This window comes from Ostrea edulis, chromosome 2 (assembly GCF_947568905.1).
Source record: "Ostrea edulis chromosome 2, xbOstEdul1.1, whole genome shotgun sequence".
Classification (NCBI taxonomy): Eukaryota; Metazoa; Mollusca; class Bivalvia; order Ostreida; family Ostreidae; genus Ostrea; species Ostrea edulis.
In genome coordinates this window covers 43,682,866-43,693,940 of record NC_079165.1, presented here as the reverse complement: position 1 = coordinate 43,693,940, position 11,075 = coordinate 43,682,866, and positions in this window count along the sequence as shown.

Here is an 11,075-nt window from a genome sequence, read left to right as displayed (position 1 = left end):
CCCCGCTTACCCCAATCTCCTAAAGGGTGTTGGAAATAGGTAAAACTTCAATATTATGATCCAAAAGGTATCTAGGAACACAGCATCTCCATGCGATGAAAAAAGCCGTTAAAGAATTTAAATGGAAACCATATTGCTACTTTGATGTCCAGTGCGCGTGACCTTTGACCTTTTGACCCCAAATCGATAGGGAACATCTTCATCCCATGGGTAGTCCATATATATGATATGGTGACGGTAGGTGGAAAGGATAATGCTTTAGAGCCCGGAAACCATTGCGTCTACAGACGGACGGACGGACAGACAGACGGACAACCCGATTCCAGTTTACCCCCCCCCCCAACTTGTTGCGGGGGGTATAATAAACTATTTCAAAAGTCTAAGTTATAGATGAATAATCAATGATACGATTTAAATCAAAATAGATGTGTGTAACATTTCACTATAAAGAGTTGTATGAAAATGTGATTTGTGGAAATAAATAATAATGCTATAATTCTAATTAAAGGCCTGTGATCTTAATCACATCCTAATTAGTGTTAGAGTCAGCCCCCTGAACTGGAGCATATCCTAATTAGTGTTAGAATCAGGCCCGTGAACTGGATCATATCCTAATTAATGTTAGAATCAGGCCCGTGAACTGGATCACATTTCAATTAGTGTTAGAATCAGGCCTGTGAACTGGATCATATCCTAATTAGTGTTAGAATCAGGCCCGTGAACTCAATCACATGTTAATTAGTGTTAGAATCAAGCCCGTGAACTCAATCAAATTTTACTTAGTGTTAGAATCAGGCCCGTGAACTCAATCACATTTAATTAGTGTTAGAATCAGGCCCATGAAGTCAACAACATGCTAGTTAGTGTTAGAATCAGGCCCGTGAACTGGATCATATCCTAATTAGTGTTAGAATCAGGCCCGTGAACTGGATCATATCCTAATTAGTGTTAGAATCAAGCCCGTGAACTGGATCATATCCTGATTAGTTTTAGAATCAGGCCCGTGAACTCAATCACATTTTACTTAGTGTTAGAATTAGGCCCGTGAACTCAATCACATGCTAATTAATGTTAGAATCAGGCCCGTGAACTCAATCACATGCTAGTTAGTGTTAGAATCAAGCCCGTGAACTGGATCATATCCTGATTAGTTTTAGAATCAGGCCCGTGAACTCAATCACATTTTTCTTAGTGTTAGAATTAGGCCCGTGAACTCAATCATATTTAATTAGTGTTAGAATCAGGCCCGTGAAGTCAACCACATGCTAGTTAGTGTTAGAATCAGGCCCGTGAACTGGATCACATTTTGATTAGTGTTAGAATCAGGCCCGTGAACTGGATCATATCCTAAGTAGTGTTAGAAACAGGCCCGTGAACTCAATCACATGCTAATTAGTGTTAGAATCAGGCCCGTGAACTCAATCACATGCTAGTTAGTGTTAAAATCAGGCCCGTAAACTGGATCACATTTTAATTAGTGTTAGAATCAGGCCCGTGAACTGGATTATATCCTGATTAGTTTTAGAATCAGGCCCGTGAACTCAATCACATTTTCCTTATAGTGTTAGAATTAGGCCCGTGAACTCAATCACATTTAATTAGTGTTAGAATCAGGCCCGTGAACTCAATCACATCCTAATTAGTGTTAGAATCAGGACCGTGAACTGGATCACATTTTAATTAATGTTAGAATCAGGCCCGTGAATTGAATCATATCCTAATTAGTGTTAGAATCAGGCCCGTGAACTCAATCACATGCTAATTAGTGTTAGAATCAGGACCGTGAACTGGATCACATTTTAATTAATGTTAGAATCAGGCCCGTGAACTGGATCATATCCTAATTAGTGTTAGAAGCAGGCCCGTGAACTCAATCATATGCTAATTAGTATTAGAATCAGGCCCGTGAACTCAATCACATGCTAATTAGTGTTAGAATCAGGCCCGTGAAGTCAATCACATGCTAATTAGTGTTAGAATCAGGCCCGTGAACTGGATCACATTTTAATTAGTGTTAGAATCAGGCCCGTAAACTGGATCATATCCTGATTAGTGTTAGAATCAGGACCTTGAACTCAATCACATCCTAATTAATGTTAGAATCAGGCCCGTGAACTGGATCATATCCTAATTAGTGTTAGAGTCAGGCCCGTGAACTCAATCACATCTTATTTAGTGTTAGAGACAGGCCCGTGAAGTGGACCATATCCTAATTAGAAGCCCATGAACTCAATCACATCCTAATTAGAACCCTGTGAACTCAATCAAATCCTTATATATTAGTGTTGATTCTGTACTTCCACTTACAAAAGATTTTTAATATGCATCTCGGGTACGAGTTAATACTAGGCCTTTAGTAAAAACGAAAGTATATTGTATGACGTATGCAATTTGTGTGTGTTTGAGTTCACGGAACTTCCGATTGTATCAGTTCACGGGCTTATAGACCCTGCCATAACATAATCACTCTAAATCAATATCTTCCCATCATTTTATTTCACAACCACGTAGGTTTAAATAAACAGAAATGCCGTGCCCTTTTCAGTTTATTTATATGTATATACATGTACTATCATAAATCATTAAAAGCTCAATTTTTAACGCAGATCTCTGGTCACCCTCGTACTGACATCTCAGTATGCCGCGCTACCTTGTGCTACAAAGATTCTTGTAGAGCATTTAGAACAATGAGATTAACTGATACACCAGAACCTGGGGAAATTCAATTGTTTGATTGTTTGTTTGATTTACGTCCCTTCGAGAATTTTTCAATGAGGAAATTCTAGCAGTTCAGCTTAATTCATCAATGTGAAAGGTAACAGAGGTGGTTAGATGTGATTTTGCTGTATGTTTTCTTAATTCATCATCAGGAAGGTTTGTAGCCCTGTCAGACTTTATTGTAGGTGTTACACAGTCAGTCAGTCACCCACCCACCCACGCTTCCGCTTTATATGTGTAGGTGGATATAATTATTTGAATAATGCATAAAATTGTAGTATAAAACGTCATCGGAGACCTTTATAATGTTACTGGTGTACATAAATCAATAGTGATTTGGCTAGATTTGCTATAATAGATCGATTTACCTCGATCCACGTTACTCACCAGATTCCGCCATGTTGAGCATTGTTGTATAGGAAGAAACCATTCATTGGTGCGTGCATGGCCTCGTTTGCGGAGCATTATGGGAAGACCAATACCACCAGGCTAATAGGGATAAGGCGCTCGCACCGGCCCTAATTTCATGGAGAATTTGCAAAATTTTAAAGCGTCCGCGAGGGTGTCGTGGCTCTCGCAGGCGCCATGGAGTTCTTTCATCGTAAGGTGTATCAGGAGGTTAAAGGAGATAAAGCCTTTCGATGTGCCTTAGAAATGCGCTGAACGTAAAACTTTAGCCGTGTCTTATGCGGTATTGAATGGATTAAATATTCTTATTTTTGGACGAAAGTCAATTGCATGGGGTCACTTAAAACGCACAGCATCCGTACTTTCTTCAGTGGTAATATAAAGTACAACTTCGGCTGTAATATCTCATTGCTCCTGTGCGACAGCGGCATCTAAAATTCTACTGCGGACCTGAAATAGTATTATGTGGTACCCTTGTGGCATATACAACGTCAATTGTTTGATACATGTATATAGATTTATCAAAATATAAATATAAAGTCACAAACTCTAAAGAGCTCATTCTAAAGCACCTTATTAGTGATGTAGTAAATCGACCAAATATTCACAAGTCGCTGAATATATACCCGGGTCATGAATACTGTTTGTAACTATCATTAAGTGGTCAGATTCCCGGATCAGGGGCGACACACTCCCAACTGTTTTGCAATGATCGTTATTTCGCAATGTTTATGTTAAACCATGATTCATCTCATCACAAATAATCAAATTAGTAAACATTACTCTACAGAAATTAGTCTCTGACAATGTACGTGAGAATCACAAAGTTTTATTAATCGTAAGGTTAGTTAATTTAAGAGTCAATAACTCTTGACAAGGTATCTGGTTCTCAAGGACGTAATTACAGAAACACACACGGACAAATATATTCTTGTATTTAATTTAGGTCAGGTTTACTTATAAGCGTTAATGAATAAAGGCTAATTGGTTGCTGCTAGAACATGGCTAATGTATTTTAGAGAGAAGGGTCTGTGGTAGGTCTGAGGGCATGTACTTATCTGGTCTACTTCTCCCTTCTGCCTTCTAAGACAGAGGCGTTGGTTATTAGAAAGGAAATTCTATTTGTGTAAGTGTTATCAAAATGGTATAGTTCTAGATTGAAGTCAAGTCCTACTATCTTGGTGCCCACTCTATACACGAAAGGAGAGGCTTAGTCATGGAGTATAGGGAATAGCACTATAAACTCTGGAAAACGGGGTAAACGGACAAACTTAAAAACTTCCAATCTCAAATAGGTGGGTATGTTCATAGTTTGGGATCTTCTGTTCAAGTGCTCAATACCGGGTCTCCAGTTTGCCCATTATACTTGCATTGTTTGGTCGGTATGCCAAATATTCCTTCGGACCCTTGGGGTTACACATTGCGGTATCTTCCATTATACCGTTGGAAATGGTTCAATATCCGAGTTCATTTGGAAAGAAAGATAAACATGTAAAATAACTTAGACGTTGTAATGGCACAAGGAAAAACCACTACATGCATGATGGTAATCAGTCAGTACATGTATATATCATTAGTCTGAAAGCTTTGGATGTGTTGAGTCTGCATGTTCAATTAATATGCTTTGCTTATTTTCTGTACCGGTAGTGCCAGACATTCGAATTGGCAAAGGGGCAAAGAAAGTCAGTCCGAAGTAATTTAAGGCAGTCCAAGGTTTAAGTCATAAAATACAAATAAAAACAATAGTACATGATGTTTTAGTAACAATGTCTAATGCAAATTGTCTCCTGCACAACGGTACCAAAGGTTGTTTGTGCTTCCATCCAATGTCATTGAAAATACTTCTTCCTTCACTGTGTCTAGAATGCTGAAAGCAGCAGCTGCTTAACAATTGTGTTACGATAAACGAATGAATTTCGTTTCATATTAGCTCATCTTAGTCCCCAAAATAGCAAGAGCTTTCTATTTTAACGTGCACGGTAGTACTACGATTGTCCTGCGTTAAACCCAAGAGAGTGTTTGTTATATAGCCGATCTCAAGGTCATAAGTACTGGACTGTCTGGCTACATTATAATCGTAAACCCATCGTACAATAAGCGCTCGATAGTCAAGTTATAGGAGTATGAAAATCAATGTATGACAGTCATACGAATGGTGTTTATTTTTGCAACAACCGTAGTGGGCTGGCGACTGTCAAACGGACATCGGACGATTTGATTTTGACAGCCTTGACCTTGGTGGGTTTATCGTGGGACAATTGCGTGTCTATCGTTGGACATTCTTACGATACCGGGAACTGCAGAATTTGAACATGGACGACTTTTACGTAATGACACAATGACGAAGAAGCAATAATGTGATGGAGATGTGACAATGGTTTGATGAGAGGATGTTTGGATGATGTCACGATGAAAAGATTACGAAAGAATATCGCGTCATCATCGCACCATCTTGTTATCATCGCATCAATGATGTACAAGTTGATAGTAGGATAGTGCGATGAAGAACGTGACCCTATTATGAATCCCACAGATACTAAAGAATTAATATTTCACATAATGGCTTGTTATTGCATAAGGATATGGCCTGAACCTAACCCAAAGTCATTGGAAGAACATGACTAATGTTTGTCTGATACGTAATCTTGTAAGAAAGAAAATCTTAGGGTGGTTTTTTTTTTCATGCATAACGCAAAAATGTTTATAGGAGTGATCGAGCTCTGTGATGAAAAATTGGAAATACTTTGATTTTATTAACGAAAGTTTGTGTTTGACACCAGGATTGTTGATCAAGAATGTCATGAATGTGACTCAAGTCATTTGGACACCTTTGGGGATCATTACTATGTAGATGAAATTTTTTGACATTTGTAATGGTGATGGATTTATATGTATCAAGCTAGCTCATGGTTCCATAATGTCAAGAGGCCAACGTATGATTTTACAATGGTCAGTGAGAAAAACACGAAGATTGTTAACGTCTAAAGACATCAGATAATGCTATACCTTGTTCGTAATCAATTGACACGACCACCAAGGATGGTATTCCAGATTTATGTTCAAATTTCACAGAGTTGATATGATACAGTAAGTGTGGAAGACCATTCTTCATAGTAAAGTTACATATTTAGCTCAAACTACAGGTTGTCAAACGAATATTCACGCGTCCTCGTTGAGTTTAGACTTCGGGTTGTTCACATTGTGTTCCCAGAAGGGGGAAGGAAGAGAAGGGGAAGAAAAATTCCTCAAACAGTCTTAAAATGTTATTGAACTAATAAATGCACCCCTAGATAATAAGCATAGATTTATATGGCAAGACCGATGTGAATTTAATAACTTTGAAAATATCAATTGTTTAGCCTTTAATATTTACATTTCTAATGTTTTGCCTTTGTTGTCGCTATAAATTGTAATGGTATTAATGATAGCCATGTCCTTATGAATGCGTCGTATTTGTATCAAATGCGCGCATGAATACAGATAACAATAGAACGTCTGTTTTAATGGCTTGGAATTCCGACAAAATTGATAGAATATAAATACATGTATAAGAAATAAACTTCATTTTAGCTCACTTGAGCCAAAGGCTCAAGTGAGCTTTTCTATTCGAAAGTCTGTTGTCTGTCGTCGGCGGCGTTGTCTTAAACTTTTCACATTTTCATCTTCTTCTCCAGAATCACTTGGTCAATTTCAACCAAACTTGGCACAAAGCATCCTTGGGTGAAGGGGATTCAAGTTGGTTCAAATTAAGGGTCATGCCTCGTTCAAAGGGGAGATAATCACAAAAATAGGATGGGGTCATTCAAAAATGTTCTTCTAATGAGCCACTGGGCCAGAAAAAAAATGAATGTTACATGAAAGATTCAAGTTTGTTAAAATGAAAGGCCATGCCCCGTTCAAAGGGGAGATAATCACAACAAGAAATGCTTGTAAAACATATATGCCTCCATAGTAAAAAGGGTTATACACATGCATCATTTAATTGATAGTGCCAAACCAATTTAAGATATTGAGCAGACAATATCTTCCTATGTCCAAAGTTGATTGACCATGTGACCTCAAAATCAATAGGGGTCATCTACTCCTCATAACGTATCAGTGTACCAAGCTTAATTAATGTCTATCAAGGAAAGGTTTCTAAAGATATTGAGTAGACAGTATCTTCCTATGTCCAAACTGGCCCTTGTCTTTTGACCTGAAAATTAAAGAGGTCCTCTTCTCATGACCAACCCACATATGAAATATCATTACGATGAAGTGAATGGTTCTCGAGATATTGAACGGACAACTTGTGGTCTATCGAACAACCGACAGGTGCAAAGATTGTGCCCCTCTTCTTTGAAGGGGGTATAAAAATAGGGAGGGGTCATTTAAAATTTTCTTAAAAACCACTGGGCCAGAAAAAATAAATGTTATATGAAAGCTTTCTGACATAGTGGAGATTCAGATTTGTTAAAATCATGATCCCCCCGGGGAGGGGGGGGGACAATAAGGTATCAAAGTTATACATAAAAAAAAATCTGTAAAAATCTTCTTAAGAACCACTGGACTTGAAGAGTGGAAATTTACATGAAAGCTTTCTGATATAGTTCAAATTCAAACTTATTCAGATCATGACCCCGGGGGTAGGATGGGGCCACAATAGAAAATCATAGTTTTACATACAGATATATAGGGAAGTCTTCTTCCCCAGAACCACTGGGCCAATTTCAACCAAACTTGATACAAATCATCCTTAGGTGAAGGGGAGTCAAGTTTGTTCAAATGAAGGGTCATGTTCAAAGGGGAGATATTCACAAAAAAAATTAAAAAGAGGGTGGGGTCATTTAAAAATCATAGGGGATCAAAGTTTTACATGAGAATGTATAGGAAACCAAACTTGGCACAAAGCATCCTTAGATGAAGTGACAGCGTTCGCTTCGTAACCGGGAGGTCGTGAGTTCGAGCCCCACTCGTGCCTAAACCTAAGACGTTAACATAGGCAGTAATTGCTCCATCGCCAAACGCTCGGCATTTAGAAGTGAGAATCACGACGGAGGTCCCGTGTCGCGGCTGGCGTTTGGACGCTAAAGAATCCTCACTGCTACGGCCCTGAGCACTGAGTATAGATCTAAATGTGTGGTACTTCACATACAGATAGTGACGTCTCAATATGAGTGAAAAATTCTCGACGAGACGCAAAACAATCAATCAGTGAGTCCTTAGATGAAATTTGTTAATATGAAAAGTCATACCCTTGTACAATGGCATATAATAATGAATTTGAAGTCAAGTTTAATAATTAAGTTTGATAATTAATGAAATTTTAGTCGTTACCTTTGAAAAGTTTATTCTGAACCAAGCTGCTTGTATAATGATAGTTTTGCTCAAGCTTGTTTATTGCTAGGAAGTGCTGCTCGGGTGAGCGATGTGGCCCATGGGCCTCTTGTTTGAAAATATATGAGGGTATGAACGACTACGCTTCACACCGGCACACTTTTCATGAAGTGCGTACGTACATTATGTACTTCATATGCCGGTGTAACATTAAATAGTGACACCGTTGAAAAACGACCCCATGGGTCTTATAGTCTCGTACCTGTCTTTTGTAAATGATATCAAAGATGCTGACTCCTACTATCTGACTGAGATATGGATTTCAAGGAAATATTGTGTATACTTGGGTCATTTTTAGCCTAGTTGCGTAGCAAATTTCAGCTTTTAAATTGGCGAAGGATGGGCGGGCGGGCGGCGTTTACGATTAGCTTGTCCGGTCCCTAACTTTCATACTTTTTGATGCATCTTTGTGAGACTTACATAACATGATCACATCCAAAAGAGGAAGGTTCCTATTTGTTTTGAGGTCCAAAGGTCAAGGTCACTTTGTCACTAAATGCCATAGATTTGAGCTTGTCCGGTCTCTAACTTTCATACTACAATGAATTTGGTGCGTCTTTGTCAGACTTGCATATTTTGATCACATCCAAAAGAGGAAGGTTCCTATTTATTTTGAGATCAAAAGGTCAAGGTCACTTTGTCAATAAATGCCATAGATTTGAGTTTGTCCGGTCTCTAACTTTCATACTACTAGGGGCATCTTTGTGAAACTTACGTAACATGATCACATCCAAAAGAGGAAGGTTCCTATTTATTTTGAGGTCAAAAGGTCAAAGGTCTTTTTTTCACTATATACTGTAGATTTGAGCTTGTCTCTAACTTTTATACATGTACTTGCTGGTGCATGTTTATCAGACTTCAAATCCTGATGACATTCAAGATTCATGTTGCTTTTGAAATCCAAAGGTCAAGTTCATTATCACACTAAATACCTATTGCAGCCATTCAAAGCTTCATACTTATAAACTATATTAAATACGTGCATGTTTTTACTTCGTGAATGCAAGCGTGCATAATTTTCCAAACTGCAACTCGGCCATACGCATCTTTGATGCGTTTTAGCGATTTTTTCAATGCTGAAATATGACCCCGCCACCTGTCCGATATATGGACTGTGCAGAAAACATTTTGTACATTTAGGGTCATTTTTCAATGTTGAAATTTGACTCCATCAGATAGGATCGTATTGTAACAAGAGTCGAAATTTCCAACATCCAAGGGGCCGTTTTTCAACAGGGTCACTATTTAATGTTACACCGGCGTGAAACGTCACGGTTCATACCCTCGTGTATTTTCAAAAGTTACTTTTTTAAATCACATACATGTATATCATTGTGATTAGTTGAAGGAATCGTATATATTCAGCCTTTTGGGGTATGAAAACCGGACCACTGTTAATGGCAGGACGAAAGTTGCTACTAACACAATGAATAGTTAGACTACTTTACCTCAACATCAATATAGACTACTTTACCTCAACATCAATATCTCTGATGAAAGGTAGACATTTGGATTAATCTTCTTTCTATGCATACAAATTGTAAGTCACTATTTATGGTCAACATTTGAATTTTTTCTTCAGCATTATGATATTTTAGCAACTTTACATCAGAATACACATGACTGACCTATTAATCAAGACATTCGGGATTATTCTCCTGTTTTCAAACCCAAAATATCGGAAGAATACATCTTACATCCCCAATAAATATATCTAACAAACAGCTGTTTAATCAAACCTCTCATTTGATAAGCCATGTGAGCGAAAAGGGATTTTCTTGGGAGTTTCTAACCGAATGATAGGGGATATTTGAAGCTTCTAATTTTACAATCTTGGCTAGTGATAGCCCCTATCTCTGGGAGCTTCTAAATTCATACTCTGTATGAGCAATAGGGGGATCCAGGGACAAAGATTTTAATTATATAGGTCTCTCGAGAGTGTCTGATTCCGTAAGATTTCCTGGTTAGGGATTGGATCCCTTGGAAGTGTCTGATTCCGTAAGATTTCCAGGTTAGGGATTGGATCCCTTGGAAGTGTCTGATTCCGTAAGATTTCCTGGTTAGGGATTGGATCCCTTGGAAGTGTCTGATTCCGTAAGATTTCCAGGTTAGGGATTGGATCCCTTGGGAATCTCTGGTTTCATGACAAGCAATGTTCGTGTTCCCGTCTCCTCATGATCCACATAATTTCTTGTTGAATTTCGATATAATTAATCTTTAAAAAATTAATTGCTATTTTTGATAAGTTTCATTTTTACTAAATACAGCTAATGAGAATGTTGTTGAATTCACGCGTCAATGGATTGAAGTGACAGTTACGTTACATTTGATTTGACGTGTCTGATGTCATTAGTTACTGTGACCAAGTGTGAACAGGTGCTTGGTATGAAATATATACCTCGTGTACAAGGAAGTGGTTTCCTAGCATACTTTACAAAGAAATTCGTGATTTTTCTTTTACACTTTGACCACTGATTCGTAAGCAGAACGCCATGAAATGGATGTCATCACGGGCCAATTGTTTAGTGTCAAATATGGTCATTGCAAAGACGACGGAAGACAGTCTAGGATTA